We start from the raw sequence: 7,311 nt of genomic DNA on the forward strand, positions 1-7,311 counted from the left end.
CTGATATCTGATCCCGCCTGTCACTGGTCGATTAACAAATCAGACCTTTGCTTCGGGGGGCGTCCTTAAATGACTGACATCAGTATTGACCCAATTGGATTAAAGCTCAGGGCAATTGACATCTCAACGCACTAATTGTACGACAGACCCTGGTTCAGCGCCCAATCACAGGCAGTCGAGGGAGGGATTATCACGTTCAACCTTTTAACGACCTGTGTGTTTCTATGGGACCGCCAGGCGGGCCGACGTCATTCTGATTGACGTCGCACTTCACCACTCATTACCACGCATCAGGGCGATTCATGGGGCGGGGCATGTGGTGTCATCACTGTATAGTTTCAGTCAGAGTTTCAGTCAATTTGGCAATGTGACTTCATGATGAAATTTTCTCAAAACTCGCTATGAAATAAGTGCCCATATGTGTCACACATTGGAGACAGACAGTTCCACCACTACATCTGTAGACCACTCGGCAAAGCATTGATCCAACATTTGATTCTCCACATGCGAATGAGAATGATGCAACTTACAATGCATTGTCTTAATGATTGACAAGTACTTCGAACTCAGATGCAACGGCTTGCAAGAAGGTCTCTATAAAACAGCTATTTATATAGCACCACAGAAATATCTCAAGGCACTTTTCATGGGGACGTTATAAAACCTGCACACTGAGGTACGTTTAGGACAAATGGTCAAAGGTTTGGTCAAAGAGGTAGGTTTTAAGGACTGTCTCAAAGGAGGAAAGTGAGGCAGAAAGACAGATTGATCTAGAACGTACAGCCCAAGCAGCTCAAGGCATGGCCGTCAACAATAAAGATATTTTAATTGGGAAAACACAAGAACCGGTTGTTAGAGGAGGGATGGTGCTGGTGGAGGTTATAGAGATTAGAAGGAGGGATTTGAACACATGGATTAAAATGTTAAAGTGAAGATGTTGCTTGATTGTGAGCTAATGTCAGCTAGAAAACACAGAATGATAAGGGAACAGGATTTCTTTGGGACCGGATCACGTGTATCCTACGACTTTGTGGAAAGTAGGGGAGTGATTGCTGGGCCTTGGAGGAGGTGCTGGAAGACTGGAGGTTGCCTGACGTGGTGCCACTATTTAAGAAAGGTAGTAAGGAAAAGCCAGGCAACTATAGACCGGTGAGCCTGACATCGGCGGTGGCAAGTTGTTGAAAGGAGTCCAGAGGGACAGGATTTATATTTTGATAGGCAAGAACTGATTAGGGATAGATGGCTTTGTGCATGGGAAATCATGTCTCACGAACTTAATTGAGTTTTTTGAAGACGTAACGAAGAGGATTGACAAGGGCAGAGCAGCGAACATGATCTATATGGACTTCAGTAAGGTATTCAACAAGGTTCCTCATGGTAGACTGGTTAGCAAGGTGAGATCACATGGAATACAAGGTTAACTAGCCATTTGGATACAGAACTGGCCCGAAGGTAGAAGACAGAGGGTTGTGGTGGAGGGTTGCTTTTCAGACTGGAGGCCTGTGACCAGTTGTGTATTACAAGGATCAGTGCTGGGTCCACTGCTTTTTGTCATTTATATCAATGATTTGGATGCGAACATAGAAGATCTGGTTAGTAAGTTTGCAGATGACACCAAAATTGGAAGTGTTATGGACGGCAAAGAAGATTACCTCTTGGTCAGTTGGGCCTATTCAGATATCCATCCAGATGCCTTTTAAATGTTGTAATTGTATAGCCTCCACCACTTCCTCTGGAAGTTCATTCCATACACGTACCACCCTGTGTGAAAACATTCTAAATATTTCTCTCTCACCTTAAACCTATGCCTTCTCGTTTTGGACTCTGCTACCCTGGGAAAAAAGACCTTGGCTATTCACCCTATCCATGCTCCTTATGGTTTTATAAACTTCTATAAGGTCACCACTCCAACTCCAATGCTCCAGTAAAAATAGCCCCAGCCTATACAGCCTCTTCAATCCCGGCAACATCCTTATAAATCTTTTCTGCACGCTTCCCAGTTTAATGACATCTTTCTTCTAGCAGCATGAGCAGAACTGTACACAGTATTCCAAGAGTGATCTCACCAATGAGGGAGGAAGCAAATTTGATTCTGCTGCAATTGAAAAGATGAGATCCAGTAAAGGGCAGGTGAACCAGTCATTTCCTATCAATTCGGGCCTATCATTCCTATCATTCCCTAGCAACTCCAGTGTTCCCAAAAGAGCTCTCCAATTAGACACTATTCCCACCACCCCTCACTCCTACTCAACAACTTGAAGTTTTTCATGTATTTACCCATTTTCCACTTAAAGGGAATTCTTGTGCAGTGGTAATGCCTCTACCTCAGAGCAAGGAGAGCAGGGCTCAAGCCCAACCTGCTGTGGAGGTGTTCTAACACATCAATAAACGGGTTGATTAGAAAATATTTTTAAAATTCCATTTCAAAGCCACAGCATAAAAAGAAAGATTAAGGGGAGGCAATGGCCAAGTGGCATTAAAACTGGACTGTTAATCCGGAGACCCAGGTAATGTTCTAGGGACCTAGGTTTGAATCCCATCATATTGCAACAATTACTATACTCAAAAACACTTAACTTGCTGCAAAGCACTTTGAGACATCTGGGACTTGCAAAAAGCGCTACATAAATGCAAGGCTCTCTTTTTGGAATATTGTAGGTGCCTTTTGTAATGAAGGGAGCATTTGTTAAAAATAAGGAGCTGAAGGTAAAATAGAATAAAATATTAGTGAGAAACCGAAATTAATGCAATTGAAAAATAACAAAATATGCAAACATTTTATACAATTTTAGTTTATATTGACAATTTTCATTTGAAATGTACATATGGGATTTTATAATGAAAGTGTATGAAAACATGGAGACAATGTGTGAGTTTAGAATGAGGACTGCCCTGATACTATTAAGTCCACAACTCTAATTTCACTTCATCTGAAGATTATACCTGGTTCCAAACCTCATATTTTATATGAACACGTTTTCATATAAGAAAGCTATTTCCAGTATGTGTTCAATTAGGTAGGAAAAATACAATCAGCCCGAGCAAATACAGTATGACATAAAAGTGGGCTTCAACTACAATCTTTTAGGATGACAGGCTAATTTGATTCATTCCACTTTTCCCTCCCACTATTCACCCCAAAATCACCTTTGTCCCAGATCCTATCCTCCTCTCCTCCTCATCCAGGTTCCCAAATTTCTAGCTTACAAAGAACAAAGAACAATACAGCACAGGACTAGGTGTTTTATTTCTCAGTGCATTTGCAATTGACCAATCCCCTTGCCCCACTCATTTCCAACATTTCCTCATGTATATAATGATTTCCCTCATTAAAAGCAGCCCTTCCCATTCTCCTTGTCTTTCCTACCAATAACTTTTCCATCGCTGCAAACCACTTATAGATACAAATAGAACCCAACTAACAGTTGTGTAGGAGTGAGTAATTAGCAGGAATACAACATAAGGAGTTCAACTAACATTTCAGATAGAAGCAATTTTTACATTCTGAGGTTATGGACTCACAACAATCTATCAGCTACGTCACTGCTCCACATAGAATATTATACTATCTATTCATACAATTAAAAAAATTCCCCTTGCCAAATGAATCATCTGATTGTATTTTGAGAAGTTGCTGTCTTATCAGTTTAGTTTTCATCGAGAAGTCGGTTTAATTCTCACCTTGTCTCTAACTTTAGTTCTACTTTGTTTATGAGAAGAAAATTGATTCTTGTGAAGAAATTTCATTCTACATGCCAAATTTTAGTTTGACTCTTGGAAAAATGCAGCATTTCTGTTCCTTTCAAATTTCATGTTTCAATATCAGCCCACTATTGCTTTCCTTCTGCACAGTCTTTGAAAGCCTAAACAATAATAAATTAGACATTGAAGAACATCTGAAACTTGAAATCTTTGCAACAAACCTCAGGAATAATTTAGTTTCAGAAATAATTTAAATACCTGTCTCACCTCTGGATATCAAACTTTAGCTTGAATTTAATTCTATGAAATAAATCTTATTTTAGCTGACAACGACATTACTGCCTATTACATCTCACCATGACACCCAAGCAAATAAGGAAAGAACATACATTTATATAGCACCTCTCACAAGTTCAAGATGTCCCAAAGTGCCTGACTGCTAATGAGTACTTCTGAAGTGTGGTCACTTTTGTCATTGGAGAGGATGCGGTAGCCAATGTACACATAGCAAGCACCTGCAAATAGCAATGATTAAATGACTAGGTTATCTGGTGGGCAAAACCCCATAAACAATTGGTCCTTACACTGAAATCAGTGGTGAAATAAAATGTAGGGACATAATGACTACAGGTAACTTGATTAACAAAAAAGTCAAAGATAGTCAGGGACAGGCAAGAAAGTGGAGCTGAGTCCACAATCAGATCAGCCATGATTTTATTAAATAGTGGAGAAGGCAAGAGGTGCTGAATGGTCTGCTCCTGCTCCTAACTAAGCAAAACATGCAAGTAATCTCCATAATGCTCTAGGTATCATAGTTCTGTCATATCATATGTCTGCAAGAACTCACATCACTTGTCCCTCTAGATGCCCCTCTTTCACAATCTTGCTCATGCCCAGTTCAGAGGGACCATGTGACGCCCAATGCCATGTTCAGATCTGACATCACTAATGGATTCTATTTGATGCTATATCGTCATCAGTTGTCCTTCAGTTCAAGGGTGATGTCTAATCAGGGTGATGAGTTTCTGCCAGTTGTCTTCATGTGACGATAAAGGTCAATTCTCAAACCACATATCACTGAGCATGTGGGAAAGGATGATCCCCAAGATGTTAGGATCTGAAGTGCAGTTTCCTTTCTTTCCTTCTCTGCGGCCCTCTGCCTTCTCATTACGGTGCTCGGACTCAAACTGTGATGTAGCTTGATGGGCAAATTGCTGCTATTTTGAACAATTGTTAAGCTCCTCCCCAGTTATTAATATCAATGCTACCACACATTGAGGAGCATCTCAGATGGTCTTTGAAACGCTTTCTTTCCTCCCCGGACAGCTTTGCCCCCTATATTTGTAATCTCCTTCAATCCTGTGAGATCTTTGTGCTTCTCCAATTGTTGCAGCCCCCCACACATCCAGATTTCCATTGCTCCATCATCGGTGGCTATGCATTCACCGCCAGGTCCCTGAGGTCTGGAACTTCCTCTGTAAACATCTCCATCACTCTCTGTCCTCTTTGCTTTCTTCTTTTAAGATGTTCCTCAAAAACTAACCTCCTTGACAAAGCTTTTGGTCATCTTACCAAATATTTCATTATGTGGTTCAGTGTCAGATTAGTCTGACTCCTCTTGAGTTTCTTGGGGATATTTTATTGCATCAAAAGCTATATATAAAGACCAGTCATTCTTCACACAATTATAATTTCATTCATTTTATTTGAGCTATTTTTAAGTTGGTATGGACCATGTGCACAACATAGTTCTTTCACAGTGACATTGTCAATCATCCCTCTCTGCCACCTTCCAAACCCATGACCTCTACCATCAAGAACAGTGCTTCCCAAATAATTTCCTACTGAGACTCTATTTCAAGTAGTGAAAATTGCCATGACATCTCAGAGAACGGGATAGGAAGAGCTGGTTGGAGACAGAAGATCTGAAGAAGTTCTGAACAGTAACTGGACTCGAAACACTCTGTTTCTCTCTCCATGCTTATAGACCTGCTGAGTTTCTCCAGTAAATTTCTGGGCATTTTTTTTGTTTTAGACACAAGATCTGTTGCCTTTGCTTCCTTGGATTCCTGACCCCAACTCTGACTGAGGCTGGGGGCGGGGAGGCAGGAGGCAGCAGACGTAGGGGGAACACCACTGTATCAGTCTCTTACACCCCCCCCCCCCGACAACCACGTTGAGGGCAGTGTGTGGTAGTGCCCAGAGACCGGTGTACATGAACGATATGACAGGCTACCCTTCTCACCACACGCCAAGCTGTGTCTTGGTGCTTATTGGAAAGTTCTGGTGAGGAGGCATTCTGCCAAATGACTTTGAAAGTCCGCTCAGCAAACCACATGACAGGATCCATCCTTTCCTTTTTCCACAGGGTCTCAAGGATGCTGCGTGTTGTCCACTGACTGATGGACATGTGGTCCACCATGTTTCTCTTTGCAAACTTTTCCACAAGGGACAGGTGATATATAATGATCCAACTACTTGGTGTGTTCCGCAGTGCTGAGGTCAGACCCATCCTTCACAACACCAGAGACAGGTAGAACCTCAGTATGTAATGACACTTGACGTTTGCATACGGAAGGTCTACGCACAGCTGGATGAAGCTTCTTACCAAGGTGATCATTAGGATGAGGGTACCTCCTTCCTCCCCTTATCCAGAGTTTTGTACATTGTGTCTCTGTGGACATGGTCCATCTTTGACCACCAGATGAAGTGCAAGATGGCTCAGGTGACTGCTAAGGCTACAGGTTCGGGGGAATGAGACAGACCTGTGCCAGGTCCAGCAACACAGACAATAAGGCCATCTCACCTAACGTCTAGGTTTTTACCCACAATGGAGAGGGAGCAGTACCTCACCTTGGAGATGCTTTCCTCCCAAGTTTTTGCACACCACCTGGCCCTTCCAAACCACAAACCCAGCACCTTCAGGTAATCTGTCCTGACAAGGAAGGAGATAAAAGGTTCAGTCGGTCCAGTTCCTAAAGAACATGGCCTTGATCTTGTCTCCCGAGGCCAGTTCAAACTGGTCACAGATGCTCATGAGTCTGTGGACTGGCAGCAGATCTGATCAGATCTGATCTGATCAACAGTCTTTGATCTGCAGGACTCCACTCTCAGTCAGACTCAAATCCTACTGGACGGAGTCAAGATTAGTGTGGTGCTGGAAAAGCACAGCAGGTCAGGCATCCGAGGAGCAGGAAAATCGACGTTTTGGGCAAAAGCCCTTTATCAGGAATGAATTCCTTCCGGATGGACTCAGCAAACACAAACAAGGCAAGAGATAATGTGTACCCCTGCCTGACTCCAGATCTAATTAGGAAAGCTTTCCGATTCTTAACCTTTGATTGAGACTGCCCTAACGGATCAGAACAACAAATGCCGGCGACGCCAGTGTCCCATGAATGAATTGTTCAAAAAAATTGTCCCTTTTATGCGGGCCTTTCCGGAATCACTCCAACACGAAGGCCCTAAGCAAATGTCTCGCCTTCTGGAACTCAGTTGAATTGTGGGCGGGACATGCGACGAGCGGTTGCTGATTGGTCAAGGCTGCTGCCTGTCAGTACTGGTTTCCGGGGCGACGGGAAAGGGCGGGCTGGCCGATCGTGCTCTCGC

This window comes from Hemiscyllium ocellatum, chromosome X (assembly GCF_020745735.1).
Source record: "Hemiscyllium ocellatum isolate sHemOce1 chromosome X, sHemOce1.pat.X.cur, whole genome shotgun sequence".
Classification (NCBI taxonomy): domain Eukaryota; kingdom Metazoa; phylum Chordata; class Chondrichthyes; order Orectolobiformes; family Hemiscylliidae; genus Hemiscyllium; species Hemiscyllium ocellatum.